Source organism: Macrobrachium nipponense, chromosome 7 (assembly GCF_015104395.2).
Source record: "Macrobrachium nipponense isolate FS-2020 chromosome 7, ASM1510439v2, whole genome shotgun sequence".
Classification (NCBI taxonomy): domain Eukaryota; kingdom Metazoa; phylum Arthropoda; class Malacostraca; order Decapoda; family Palaemonidae; genus Macrobrachium; species Macrobrachium nipponense.
The window spans coordinates 112768730-112784547 of NC_061109.1; the positions used below are offsets into that span (position 1 = coordinate 112768730).

At 36.5% G+C, this 15818-nt stretch overlaps 1 protein-coding gene across 1 annotated transcript in view; it reads left to right on the top strand.

Moving 5' to 3' along the window:
- Positions 1–281: 281 nt before the first annotated feature.
- LOC135217520 (uncharacterized) overlaps positions 282–15818 on the top strand; it is a 70451-nt gene continuing 54914 nt past the window's right edge. Inside the window, exon 1 of the mRNA XM_064253478.1 lies at positions 282–944. The gene's annotated coding sequence lies outside the window, so the exon portion shown is untranslated. The remainder of the gene's footprint in view (positions 945–15818) is intronic.

The window sequence follows — 15818 nt, forward strand, 5'->3', positions numbered from 1 at the left end:
TACTTAGAGGTCACTGACATTGCGTCCCGTACTGATAGAGTTTCCCTGGCATCTCATTAACATAATTCTTAGCAAATAACAAGAATGAAGATGTTTCTGAAAGAAATTAATGCAAGAAGGCTTCCCTTCACGAGGATGACGTGCTGCTGTTATCACACAAGTACCCGAAATCTCGGTCAAAGGCAGAAAAATCATTGCACAAATTAGATATAGATGAGAGCCGGGAGCAGCGTACAACAACTTCAGCCACAGCGTCTGGCAACGCCACACCGAGACACCCACAGCCTCGACAGGTGGCACCAGTGCCAGAGGTGACGCTGTGACCTGTGAAAGGAAAACCTGACCTCCGGTTCGGAAAAGCATTGTGATAATAGGATAGATCGAGAAGAAATCTAAAGAACTGACATCTAGTTACAGTTTTTGCAACGAAGCTAATCGGTGCGTGAAAGCTGAGTTTTTAATAATACAAGTCATGAAATGTCATTTCGTCGAGAGAGAAGAAGCCCGATTAGTTTTCGTTCCGATTGTCTAGGCATTTCATGCTTCTTACAGAAGGGTGTATAGTTGCAATGCCCAATCATTATTCTCTTACGAACAGAGGATTTGTGATCGGAAAATAATGTCGTTACTAAGAATGAAAAATGCCATTTCTAAGAATGTCATTAATTAACTATCCCTTGGAATGCGAGTTAAACGGAACCAATTTTCGTCAAAGGAACTTAGTACTATGAAACAGAAACTGAAAACGTGACAGGAGTGAACATACAAGTGAATCAGGCTCGCAATCGGGGAGACGTGTTTGTTCCCCACACTTCATGGAACCGGAACTGTAATATGAACAACTTCCCGGCAAATATCAAGGGATGGGTCCCCATCCCATTCCCCAGAGGAGCGGGGAAGACGAATTTGTTCCTGACAAGGCACATACATTCTCACTGTTGCAGGTAAGGAGGCTCATTTACTTCCTAGTTTTTTTTTTTTTCTATGCTCAGAAGAGAAACTCACACAAAACATGGTCAGAGTATGTAACTAGTATAAGAGAGATGGAAAGAATCTATGGTTTAAGGGTCGACAGACAGAAAAACGTTTTAAGATAACAGATGAAAAAGTGGTTTAGTGTTCGTAGACGAAAAAAACCAATGAAAATATATCCTAATTTATAAAACACTATACTAGGAAAATACAAACTATAACGATAATAAACATGAACTTCCTAACTTTCCTCCTCCTTCCTTCAATCAATGATGCCAATTATATTACGTAAGGTGACAGTGAGGACAGGCACAAAAAGAAAGAAAGAAAAAAAAAAACAAAAAAAAACATTGCATCTTCCTCCACAAATTAAAAAACAACTTTGACAGTGATATCGAACATGGCGATGGTGAACATTCTCATAAAAAGAGAGAGACAAGAAAGCGACAGCAACAAAGAGACATCGAACTTCCAAACACAGAAGCGAAAGCAGACTTCCCGACTGCTTGCATGCATGTGGTGACAGAAAAAAAAAAAAAAAGACTCACGCATTGTGTACAAGGAACTGCTCCCGAATGGACGAGGGTATACGCACACACTCACAAATAAGACAATCAATATTCACGACATTCCAAAGAGCACACAGGTTTTACGCTCACGCTTTGCTTAAATTGTTCTATACGTCGAAGGAAATGGAGAGGAGGATGTATATTTCGCACTCGCGGGAGGACATGCAAGGAATTCAAACTCTAAAACTGACATGAATGCAATGTCTACATCTTGACTCTTCACATGCGCAATTCTTGCAGGAAATTATTAGGTTAAGAAACACAGGAATACCACTATGGAACATAGTTTGTAGGAGTCTCTTGTTTTCTGACTTACGCGCATGCGCGAACACATGTATAATTATATGTGCGCGTAATTTATATATTTCCTTTTTTATATTTTTCACTCTTTTAATCTCCAAATTCCTCCACTTATTTGCTACTTTCCTGCTCCTGTCTCTCAGTTTTTGCCCTTCTTTTTTAAGTGTGAACCCACCTCATTAATTAGAATGTAAACGAACCTACTTTTTCGGTCACATAACAAGCTCTTACAAAGTACACTAAGTTTTTTGCACATTTCTGTTGGCAGTAAATGTCAGGTTGGAGGTTAATGACCATAGTACGAGTTAAGATAAAAGTTTTTTTTTTTTTGTCATCAAGTAAGTACGGTTATGACTATGATGAAAGAGAAAGACAACGTTTTTTTAGGAAGTTTTTTTTTTTTGTTTCCGTACTTTTTCTGTCCGCCCTCAGATATAAAAAAACTACTGAGTCTAGATGACTGACAACAAATTGGTTGATCATCCACTCATGAATCGTCAAACATACCAAATTGCAGCCCTCTAGCCTAAGTAGTTTTTATTTTATTTGGGTTAAAATTAGCCATGATCGTGCGTCTGACACTTATGCTATATTCTTAATTCATTTCAGTGTCCATGTCCATGTTATGTGTCCTTCAGATGTGTAAACAACTGTCCTAGCTTATCCAAACCTCATATAAGTAATGAAAAAATTGATAAAAATCCACTTTGAAGGTAACATGAATCAAGAAAAGCAGAAATAATAAGGAAATCAGCAGCGTTTGGTTGACCTAAAGAAAAAAGAACTACATCATGCAATCCATAACTGACCGATGTTTACACAGAACCAAGCGTGAGTTACGACTGCCTGGCACTTACTTCTTGGGTACCATTTGAGAGGGCGGTAAGTGGTGGTAGGGGACTCAGCCTCTTATCTTGAAGGAACTGTGGCGAAAATAGTATCTTATGAGATACTATTTCCGTCACCGATCTTCTGAGATGAGAGGAAATAGATAGCAAGGATACGTCATGAACTCAAGAGGCTCTTTAAAGCAGGTGAGATGAGGCCTGTTGACGAGACACACCATCGAGTCCTCTTAAGAATAGACAATATCTTACGGTTTGAAAAATATTAATCTCAAACAGTGACGAATAGGAGGGTTTTATTAAGATTCAAATAAATGAGATAATGGGATAGTGGATTTAACAATTGAAATTAATCACAACTTTCAATGAAGTAGGTAGACCAAAGTAAATTACGTGATGTCTCCAAGATAAGTCTGACAGAAGTAGCTGAATATCTGTATTCTAAAATGTAACCTCGGGGAGAGGGTTAAAATGATACAAAAAGAAAGGTACACCTTCTTAGAGGCAATAAACTAGATTGGACTATGCGTTCCCCATCTTGAAATGCTCGTAAAATTATAATTACCAGGCAAAGAAGGGTATTTCAGTACCGAAAAAGGACAAACTCACTGCTGCGCCTCATGGATATCATGAGTCAAGTTTCAAAAGGGTTTCCATCATCAGGCTAAACTTGATTTTATGGGTTTATATATATATATATATATATATATAATATATATATATATATATATATATATATATATATCTCAACAGAGGGATCCACAGTAATATCCTTCTTTATCTAGATATAATATATTTATGGAAATATATATTATATCTAGATAAAACAAGGATATTACTGTGGATCCCTCTATTGATTTCTTAGAAGCACGATACAGTGTTTTTATATTGATTATATATATTAAATATATATATATATATATATATATATATATATATATATATATATATATATATATAATACACACACACACACACACACACACATATATATATATATATATATATATATATATATATATATATGTGTGTGTGTGTGTGTGTCTGTGTGCGCGCGCGCGCGTGTGTTATATATAGTGATATCTACAAGAAATGAGGAGGAACAGAGGACCACGATAATTTACTTCAAGTGCAATCGTTAAGACGGGAACCGTGAATCCTTTAAATACTAGCTACATCAACCACAATACTGTACAAGTCCGTGGAGCTGCCTGCGAAATTACATAAAAACCACGGAGACATTTCCTAACGCTTGACTCACAACCGTACGAATAAAGTCAGTCGGTAAAGCCAATGCTTAAGTACAAGTAAACATAACTTAAGACTGTCTGATGTCGTCTAATATCCTCAAAAAATTTCCTAGTTAATTTGCATATATTGTCCAAACATACATGCATGCCATGCAAATATTGCAGAACGCAATAAGACCAAGAACAAGAGCAACGGGGAGCAGTGGCGATTCTACCCCTCAGAAAGTTGGGGGGCAACTCTGGGGCAAAGATAATTGTTGGGTGGGCATCATAGAAAAGGTGACGGTAAAAATGATTAAAATTTTGGAAACATTTTGGAACTCGTGGTGGAATGAATTTGACTAAAGGTAAAGGTTCATATAGAATTTTGTTTGATTCCTAAGCAAAAAACTGTAAATCATCCATCTGATATTCTACCTGACTTGCATGATATGGAAATTTAACATTCAAAACTATATATACAGTTCCAAACAATACGCAAACATTAAAGAATGGATAGCATGTATAAATATAATGCACATTTGAACCAAATAAAGAAAGGTAGTAGCTATATGAAATGAACAGATATACACGGGGCATGTCATGACAATTCTGGAAAGGTTCGGTTTGACAATCAAAGCTATATACGATCCCAACCAATATGCAAATTATTAAAGAATGTTAAGTTTGTGTGACACACATTTGCACAACTTAAAGGAAGGTATTAACTAATGAAATGAACAGACATATATGGACAATGTCATGACCATTTTGAAAGTGCAACTTTGACATTCAAAGCTATATACAATCTCAAACAATATGTAATTATTAAAGAATGACAAGTTTGTATAATGCATATTTGAACAAAGTAAGGAAATGTTTTAATTAATGAAATGAACAGACAGATATGAGGCTTATCATGAAAATTCTCAAAATGTTGTTTCGACATTCAAAACTATATATAATTCATAACAATATGCAATTATTAAAAAATGGTAAGTTTTTATAATACACATTTGGACCATTTTCGGGACAATTCTCAAAATGTTTAGTGCAGTTTAAATCTACGATTATCATGTCGGCTGCCAAACTCATCTAAAAACTATCTAAGTCAATAATCTCAGCCCGTTTACTTTCAATTGATAATAATGCAGTGTTACTTAGTCTCTCACTAGTCATTGAATTTCTAAGAAATGTTTTTACTATTTTCATTTTGGAAAAACTTCTTTCACAAGAAGCACTAGTAACAGGAAGTGTTACAGCTATCAATAGTAACCTGTATAAGCAATCAAAGGCAGATTTATATGGCTGAATAAATGACAAAAACTCCACCAATGCTGTAGGTGACTGAGGTTCTTTCTGGAGCAATTTCTTAATAAAAGGTAGCTCGTGTTTTAAATCACTTTGATTAACTGAATATGATAAAGCAAATGACTTCAAGTCATCCTCATGTAAGAACGTCTGTCCTGCAAGACAGAGAGCTGAAATGCCACAGAAGATCACACATGAATCTTTGGAAAAAACGACGATCTAATTCACTATTTAAACAGTTTAGTACTTCATACAAGATTGTGACGTGTTGTGATGACTTTGCTCCACAACTCTCTGGCAGTTTGTGTCAGCATGATAAAATCACTGAGCTGTCGAAGTTTTCTTGAACGTTTTCTTGTCACTATTGGTGAAATGTCATTTTTTACAGAGTTCGTCAACCCTATTAGAGTAATTCTCAATTACGTTGGAGTTTCTTACATCAGCTAAATCTTCACGAAGACAAGAAATAAGTTTAGCTGCTTTTCCAAGGTCTGCCTGTTTGTCCTGCAGCTGCTGAGATACTTTATTTATTTTTCCCAGAATTTCAGAAAAAAACTGCAATAAACAAACAAATTCTGCATCCATCTGAGCAAGTAAACCTCTGGCAAATACAGCTCGAGCTCCAGTATCATCTGCAGAAGTCTCCTTCAAAAATATATTCCAGACGTAATAAAGCATTTTCATAGGAGACTTCCTTGTATTTGCTGATGCACTTCAGACTTGAACAAGCCACAGAGCTATAAATAAAAAACTCTAATCTACTGTAAACATTGCTCGGGACTGTCAACATATATGTTAGGGACAATTACTAATATCGATTACATTATGTAATGGTACATGGGTGCAGCAGTTATGCTGGAAACAGGCCTTTGTAAAAATTACATTTATCTTGGAGTTTTCACCTACAATTTCATGACATGCTCCAGCGAATACTGTTACTATGGTAACTTTGCGGTGTTGAAGTCGAATAATAAAAAAAAAGAACCCTTCATTTCTTATTTCTTAATAGATATACATTTATCTTTATTTCAAGTGATGTACGAATTATAGATACAAAATACATCAAAATGGAGAGTTTTGTTAGTTTGATATGCAGCATAAGATAGTAACATTCATAATTGCAGTAATATGTGTGACACTGTTTGTGATAGTGTTAAAGAAAACTTTTAGTTTTCATAGCCTCAAGGGATACAAATTCAAATATCATTGCTTTTTAAGCGCGAACTGGTTGTCTCTCTGTGATTTAAGTTTTGGATTTTCTGTTCCCTGTATATTTACCGATTCACTCAATATGAGTGTTAGCAATATAACCAAATCATGTTGTGTGACAAGTTAGTGGCTATTGTTATATTCAATAATGATTAATTTTATTTATAATATTTCATTAAAAAAAGTGGGGGGGGGGGGGGCAAACCAGGGGCATGGCCAAAATCTGGGAGGGCAGCTTACCGCCCCCCCCCCCCCCACCCCTAGAATCGCCACTGACGGGGAGAAATATGTATAGTGCGCAAGAACTAAATTACAAATCCCTTCCTACAACTCCAAGGAGAGAGAGAGAGAGAGAGAGAGAGAGAGAGAGAGAGAGGTAAAATATTATGCTGTTATCATCATCAGAAAGGATACTGGGCCAGTTGTAATAATATATCAAGAGTATGAAAAGTAAGTGGATTACACCAAAAGCTTCAGTTGGTCAATGATATAGAAAGTGAAAAGAATAATATACTGTGATATCAAGGGAATGATGATCGGGACTATAGCAAGTTCCTTCGTCTGATACGACTCTGACTTATACTGTTCTGGGAGTGATAGGATTTGATTTTTTATTCATATAGAATTTTGGCATTATGCCAAGCGCTGGGACAACTAAGGCCATTCAGCGCTAAAACGGAAATTGACAGTAAAAGGTTACAAAGGTGTAAAAGGAGGAAAACCTCACAGTTGCACTATGAAACAATTGTTAGGAGAGGGTGGACAGTAAGATTGAAGAAAGAATATGAACGGAAGTACAGTAAAATTAATGAAAGTAGTTGTAGAAAAGGGCCGAAGGGACGCTGCAAAGAATATTAAGTAATGCCTACATTGCACCGAATGAGGTCCACTGACGGCACATGAACTCCGCAATCCTTAAGGTATTTATATTCCACATGTCACTAGATACGCAAAATATAGCCAAGGTACTTGACGAGATAGTGGTAAATTGCAGTATGCACTTGGATGGACTTCGCCCTAACTGTCTGCCGAGTTCATTGACACCCAGTTTGTTACGACCTGAAAAGGTGATATAACACAGCAATGTCTACATATCGAATGCAACACTATTTAATTTCCTGAATGAATAGTAGTTCATTTGTTAGACAATGTTGTCATCGGATCATGCCTGAGGGGCCTATTTGCTAACGTGTACGATTGTCACTGGGGAAGTTTTCTAGGAAACCCAGACTCCATAACTATGCCAGTTTTAATAAATAATGTATTTATCACCATCGAAATGATCAAGGACTTCAGGATCTTCCATTTGATTTCCGTGAAAGCTCTTTCTATATTTCGTTATGGACTTGATTAGCACAAGCCTGTCATAGCTAGAAAATACCAAAATTCTACATCAGAATGCAACAAGTTTTGTAAGCATTCAGTTGCGTCTTCAAGTAGCAGGAAAAAATGTTCAGGGAATTTTGCCCAAACATTGTATCATGGCAGCCTAACACGAGCACACGTCCAGGAAAGGAGTTAAATTGAATACCCAAACCTTAGCTAATCATACACAAAAGGCAAATTACGGTTTTCGCAGAATGGCATAAGACGTGGCGCTTAGGTGATGAAAAAAATAAAAATAAAAAATGAATAAAATAAAGCAATGGCTAGAGATATTACTCGTTGCGAATCTTTCATTGGTCATTCAGATACAGCTGCTCTCAAATGCGAATGCTTATGGCATAGTTCTGATGACACAGCTATGATATTTAAAACTTTACAATCACGATGAAATCCCTTTGGGCAAATTTCTTTAAAATGCCCAATAGCTTTGGTGAAAAAAAAAAGATGGAGTTTGACAGCTTTTGAATGGGGATCTTCAACTTTAGACAGGGTTTCTATAAAATGACTTTTTATATAATTCGGAAAAAAAATAATTATCGAAAAATAAGAGTTGTGGAAAAACTGCTGACAACTAAATCTTCATTTACGTACACACTTAGTAGCAATTAGTGCTAAACACGTAAAATAAGTGAGGGAGAAAAGAAAAAAAATATTTTTTCTTCACAAGTATATAACTTCTACTTTCATTAACCTTATGTTCTGCTCACTGAGAAATAAGCCAACTTAATTTTATGATGAAACTTCTGTTGTCAAAATCTACTTCCAGAAAAAGTTTGGTGCTCTGCGGATACGAGATTGGAGTAAATAAGCGCAGTGTATTATCTTTAAAGGAAGAAAGATGTCGTCACAGTACTGGATTAAAAACCTTACTATATCATTCATGCTCATGCGCACTTTACGTGAGAATGACGAATAAACAATGGCTTTATATCGCATAGCTTTTATAAATTAAATAAAAAATCTGATAAGCGAATAAATATACTTATTCATGGGGTATGTTCAAAGTGCAGTGAAACACATATGGCCATCTCATCGCACACACATCACAAACAGGCTAAATACAAGTCAACGACTTACTGGTAATCCTGACCAGTGCTTCAAACGATTATCCAGGATTTGCCGAAGGTCCGTTCTTTGCTTAAGGTCGTAGACTTGCTTTCAACCAGTGTGTGATATACACACACTAAGTTCCCGACGCGTACTAATCTACCCTAAGACACACTAATGTAGATATGCGTATTCGAATTTATGCATACACTCGTTTGCGCAAATCTTCTAAACTACAAAAGGGCGAGGAATTCTGCCGCTTATTATCGTAACAATCGACCGCTCGACCTCCGTAGTATCATGACAAAGCATCGTTTAAATGGGAATCAGTGCGCTGTCACGTCATAACTGGATTTTACAAGCACGCGTAAGACTTCTATTAATAATTCTAGCATTACGCTACAGAAAATGTAAGATAGACGTCTATGAATAGATAAAAAAAATCAATAATATAAGTACACAGGGATACTGTTGGCGGGAATATAGACAACTGAAAGAAAGGAGCAGTCTTAATTACTCGTTACATAGAGAGAGAGAGAGAGAGAGAGAGAGAGAGAGAGAGAGAGAGAGAGAGAGAGGAAACATAAATGGAAAGGTTGTGGGTGGGAAGAGCAGCAAGTAGACAGCAGAAAGATACAAAACAGGAAGGAGATGAGTCTAGGGTGGCCAGGTTCGAATCAATGGCAGTGATCTGATGATGACCGAATCATTCCTCACTTCGGAGTCTTCGTTGTTATCTGTATGACTTACAGTTTCCCGTTCTGGTCTATTCTTTACTCAATTTCAATGTCATCCATAACTTCTGCATCAGCCATGATACCCCAACTCTTCAAGAGGCAATACAACAGCAGCTCCTCTATTGATAAAAACATACGTTTCCTTTCAGAAGTCCAAGTGTTCTTATTTCCCAATGTATCAAAGCAGTCTTTTTTTTTTTTTTTTTTTTTTTTTTTTTTTTTTAATAATCAAGTACAGCTTGACCGATGATATGTGAGAAACATGCTTAGCAGGCATTGTAGCAATTATCACATTTATTTCATCACGATTTCATTGCATTCCTTTCCATTCTGACACCGTAAGTGATAATCACAACGTGTACATGACGGTTTATTACCTAAGGTCAGCAGCCCTTCATTTCCTAGTATATTGAAAAAAACGTCCCTTTTCATTTAAGGAAAAAACGCGTTATTTCACAGTAAAGCGAAGGATATCATCTTATGAAACAAGGCGCAAACAGCCATTAGCTTGCCAAGCGGGCTCCCGTAAGTGACGGAAAAAGTAAGAAAGAAAGAAAGAAAAAAAAAAGGCTGGAGCCGGGTGGGTGGAATCTTCATCCAAGGAAGTAATTACGAAAACTAACAGCAATGTTTAGATAATGAAACGCAACACACTGAATTAACAATATTGACTAAGCTTAAACCATTGTTACAATCGGTTTTATGGTATCTCAAAAGTCCCCATGCCACCAATCAAGAGCACCAAAAGGCGCGCATGCTTACATACACTTTCCTTCCCTCACAAGCACTGCTTGTAGCATTGTTTACAATCATTTCGTAAAGATTCAAGATTTTAGCCGTTATGCCTCCGAGGCAATTAACAGTTTTCCGCAGAGATGGCAAAAACAAAATTGCCTAATCTAGTTAATTTCTAAAACTGAAAAAATTGCTTAACTTTATGCGTGCGACGGGTAGAAGCTTCGTGCCTAGAATACATTAATAAATACAACGATACTTTTATTAATCATACTTTGTGTTGATTAAATTGGCATTGCTGTCAGCTGTGGGTTGATATTGGATATCCTCCTATTAATATTCCTATGTAAGTGAGGGGGCCAATATTCGGCTGCGAGATGACGGACATAAACGAAACTTAAGTTTTGTCACCAGTACTGACTTCTTAGCGCAAACTCTGACGACAAGACGTGAAACTACTTAAAAACGCGTGCATGTGACAGGTCTATATCCGCAACACCATCGGGAAGACAGTGCTATCTAAAGGCTTATCAGTATACTACTACCAAATCCTCCCGAATCAAAAGATAACTGTCAGCAGATATAGATATATATTATATATATATAATATCTATATATATATATATATATTCATTTACATTTAAACGGAAAACTATATGACAATAAATAGAACATTCAAGATGGTCTCAGCTCCTGATCATTGAATATTCTAGTCTAATTGAAACTGGTACGAAAAATTAAATTTACTCAGACAATTAGACATTAATCATAATATAAAATACCCGGGAGGCATTTCATTAGTTTTAATTAAATAAAAAAAACTTGGTCATTATAACATTAATTGTGACTTTGTGACCAGTTACCAATGCAAACATCTTCAGCCATGGACCTTGCTTCAGCATTCTTACGACAGTACCTGCCTTTTAAATGCAAATTCATTATCAGTGGCTATCTATTCACGAAAGTGTCTTGACTTCCAATATGACGAAACTACAAAGGATAAAAATAATGTCGCCCATGGAGTGATAAAAATATTCCTGAGTATACGTTAGTAAATTACTTTGATCCCCAAATGGAAAGAAAAGATATTTATTATTAGTTAAGCCACAATACGCACTCTGAAAGAATGAAAATACACATTGCTTAACACCTGATAGAAAGTACATACAAACACGGACGCGTTTGTGCCTATTCATGCATGCGTACCCATAAAAGTTTCCAAGCTCGATACTCATGGAACCTTTCGCTATACTCTGCACTCCTTCTTGATTTTCGAGAACTGGTCGATAGAGTACACGTGCCTAAACTACTCTACTACTTTTAGCTTGGTTTACTTTTTCAATGGACGGGTATTTTTATAGTAATATTAAAGTCCACTTATTTATTTGTTTTATTTCTGGCTGTTGCTGATTTACACCAAAGAATGTGTTTTTTATTTAGTAATATTCTAGTGTTTTTCCAGAAAATGATGGCACGAACTACTGTGCGGCTATTTTTATAAGGGTATCTGGTCAGAAAGGCATCATTATTGTCTCAATGAGACTGCAAAGATTAGAATAAGTGTTAAGATTTCATCTGAGAAACTGACACATCAAGTTATAAGTTTACAAAATAACCTTAGTCTTATCTGGGGTTATGAATATAGTAGATAGCGTGATGTATAGTCACTCATGTAAGTTCATGGATGTCTCCGGGCATAAAGCTGAATTCCATCCAACCCCTTTCTGGACAACGGGTCTGTGAAGTGATGCAAGACTGGCACACACCGAAACGTTCTATACGGCAGTTTCGCACCCCCAGACACCTGTCATCCAGAAAGGATGATATTGAAATCTCTATTAAACGCCCGGACATCTATGAACGTAATAGTGACTGTACCTACCATTTACCAGCCTATCAGCAGTTAACACTTCACAGCCAATGACCTGACAAAAGAGCTATTAAAAATAAGGAGCAGAAATGCTCGCTAATCAGTAGAAATCCAGTTACCCGACAACAGCAGTAGGTAGATGAACACGAGCTTTGCAAATGAACTTTTCAACCCCAGGTAAACCACCCTATAACCTCATTATCCGACACTTCTCCAATGGAAAACTCCCCAAGTAATACTGGGAAAGATCCAGGATCACTTTAATTTTGATAGGTGTTCGTGAATATTCCTTGTTGAAATATACTGCTTAACCCAACTGTTGCCTAAATAATACAGTGCTTCTTTGATTAATAATAGCTTTTTCACGTTGTTCATTAAATAGAATATCTAGCGTGAACTACGTTCGTTTTCGAGACATAACGAGATGATCCCACTCATTCTTTCGTATATCAATGTCTATCTCAGTGGGGTACCTTTCGAAAGACGATGTTCACCCGACAGAAGGCTGGCACATGCATGGCTCTACTCTTTGGATTATAAGAGTATATATGCCACCAAATATTTACCGACGAGTGAATGGTTTTCTGTTACATCGAACTAGTGCTGTCATGACGCATTCGTTATCATCGGACATTAGACCTATAGGACGTTTGTACCGAAATATTTTTTTGAGTACGCTAAAAGCTAATTCTGGAAAAGTTATAAATATTTAAACTTTTCACGCATCTCATTTCACTTTTGTGCCTCGTTAATTCATACTCTCTTACATTCAGGAAAAAGTGCTACAGGTTTATAGATCAACTGCTGATAATGATAAACTCTGATCAACTCTTGGACCCCATATAATTATTGTAAGTGGATGGGCAAACTTCATGGCCAAATACAGATATATATTACACTTAATTGCTGTAGTCTAAGTTATCTGGAAGTTTAAACATAACTATTTGGGATCATCACCGTAAACCAGGATCATACCTTACCGCACTTCTAATTACTAGGCAGAATAGCTTACAAAGCAATTGCATCAAGACGAGAATTGATAATTAAGTTTAATTCCTTGGAGTTGAGAACTCCAATGGGAATTCCTAGAACAGTTTCCTGTATTTCAATACTTCGGTATACATCTTGGGACACAAGTTTCGAAACAACGACTGAGAACTGCATAAAATATATACAATCTTTCCTAACTTCAACCACACGAACAAGCCTAACACAGCATGGCTAACATTTCCTAACAACTGGCCACTTCGCATCCAATGGCGAACGTTAAGGTATCATCCACAGGTAGGAAAAGTTTGAATCAATTTTAGCGTTCACATTCTCCATATTTTACTGACCTTTTTGATGTCAAGACTGACAACACATCAGGTCCATCGACGGATAGGGTATGACAGCAGCCTCAGAGTTACGATTACATGATGTACGACAAATATTGAGAGAAATATTTTCCAAACTACGTCCGATCTCACTCAAGACTCGTGAAGAAAGGAGACAACGCTCTTGTTTACACCGTCGCTGTATCGTTGTAACTGAAGACAAGAGTTGAACAAATCAAGGAAAATCTAAGTTAGCGATAGACTTCAAAAAGAAGAAGAAAAAACCCTGGAAAGCGTTAACAAAAGACAACTAGTGCATACAAAATCATATTGAAAAAAGTAGTAACCAGTAAAATTTGGAAATGAGAAAGAAAAATGGGAAAATAGAAACTGATGTCATGCATAATGAATACCAAGGGAAAGCGTTAGAGCTCGAATAAAGGGGAATAAAATGATCAAAATACAGATCGAGCCCAAGAAATAAGTCAGTTATTGAAACTAAAGGAAAGGAAGGCAAATCCCGCGAAAAAAAAAAAAAAAAAAAAAAAAATTACCATAGGAATCAGTTACTCGAGGAAGACATGAAGTCGATGAAATAAAAAGAGCAAAAACAAACAGGAAGTATCGTTCCATACCATAAATACAAAGAAAGCCTCACAATTACAGTATTTTTCGATTAAGTCTTAATCAAACACCTTCCAGCTTGAAAAACAAGGTTGTCTGCAACAGAGTTGATTAACCGTCGAAAGAACAGTTTTGTTTTTATTTTAATTTAATTTTCTATCGTAATTCTCCTGCCTTTCCCTCAGTTTCATACTTTTGCGTGACTACAAAGCGAACACGCAGGTTCTTGAAGCATATTTTACAACATGCCTGCATACTGTAATCCTCATAATGAGTCACCATGGAAAATATTTTTCGAAGGATAAGAGCTTCGTTACTCTCGAATTTTCTGATTAGCTGATGTTGATCGTACGCTGATGTTGATCGTACAGGTTGCATAATAAATTATAGTAGTCCGTGTAAATGATTGTACTGATATACGCACATTTATATATGCTCTTTTGTCATTACTACTTTCTTCATGACAATCAGATTCATAAAATATTACAAGAAATAGGGCTGGTATGGACTGATGAAACTAACAACCAAAGGCGTGGGTGTAAGAAATTACTTAAAAGTACCTTAGCCTAGTTTATTATGAGTACAGGTTTTAGAAAGCAGACATCAAAAATCAATTCAGTTTTAAGAATTATGTAAAATAAACTCCCAATAAGTTACTTAAATTCCTTTAAGTTCCAAAACATCAATTGACAAAAAATCTATATCGGCAGCAATAATATTAGTTACAATAAAACAATCATTAATAATCACAAACTACACTTAAAGTCGACAACAGAATAAAATGCAATAATGACAAACTACACTTAAAGTAGACAACAGAATAAAATGCAATAATGAAAGATGGCATACAGTGCATAAAAGAAAAGCCACATTCTTGCTCATTACCAACAGTAATAGTAACCACAAGAGCCATACTTTTATTTTTACTAGTATTGGTTGTTAATGAGCAAGAGCCATACACTTGCTCATTATCAAACAATACTAGTAAAAATACACTGAAATCTGTAAGAACCACAATCCAAAATTCTCGAGGCCGACCATTGAACATCACCATGTTCAATGCGACAGCTTTGAAGCTGCCACAGAAGAATACTTCTGAACAGGGAGCTATGGGTAAGCCACCACCTCGTCCTCAGGAACTGGATTGATGCCATCCTCAACGATCGACAACTGCTGCACCAAAATCCATCACCAGCAACCAGGTGATCCTCCAACACTGCTGTTACGGTGGTCTCAACAGAACATTATCGAGAACCTGCCGATCTGCTTTCCAAGACCTGACTGACTCTTGTCACTCACAACGTGACATAAGTAAACTAGTCTCCCGACTAAAAGAAGAGAGGGCAGTTAAAAAATTGAAACTAGGTTGTTTCAAAGTCAAACAACCTGACACTCTTGGAATGATGATATTTAGTTCACCGAACAAGATCTTGATTCTCAGCATAACTGCATTTTTACCTCCTTTGACGAAGGTGAAATAACATTCCTGTGCACGTGTTTGTGCGATATCTTGAGAGGGATGAACTGGGTGTTATTAAATTTTGTGAAAACATTCAGTGGATGGCATCCCAACATCCCTCAGGTCATTAAAAACGTTTGGTTTGGTGAAGATATGTACTATGCTGAATTAATAAACTCATGAGAAATCAGCCTATAAGCTTAAGGTGG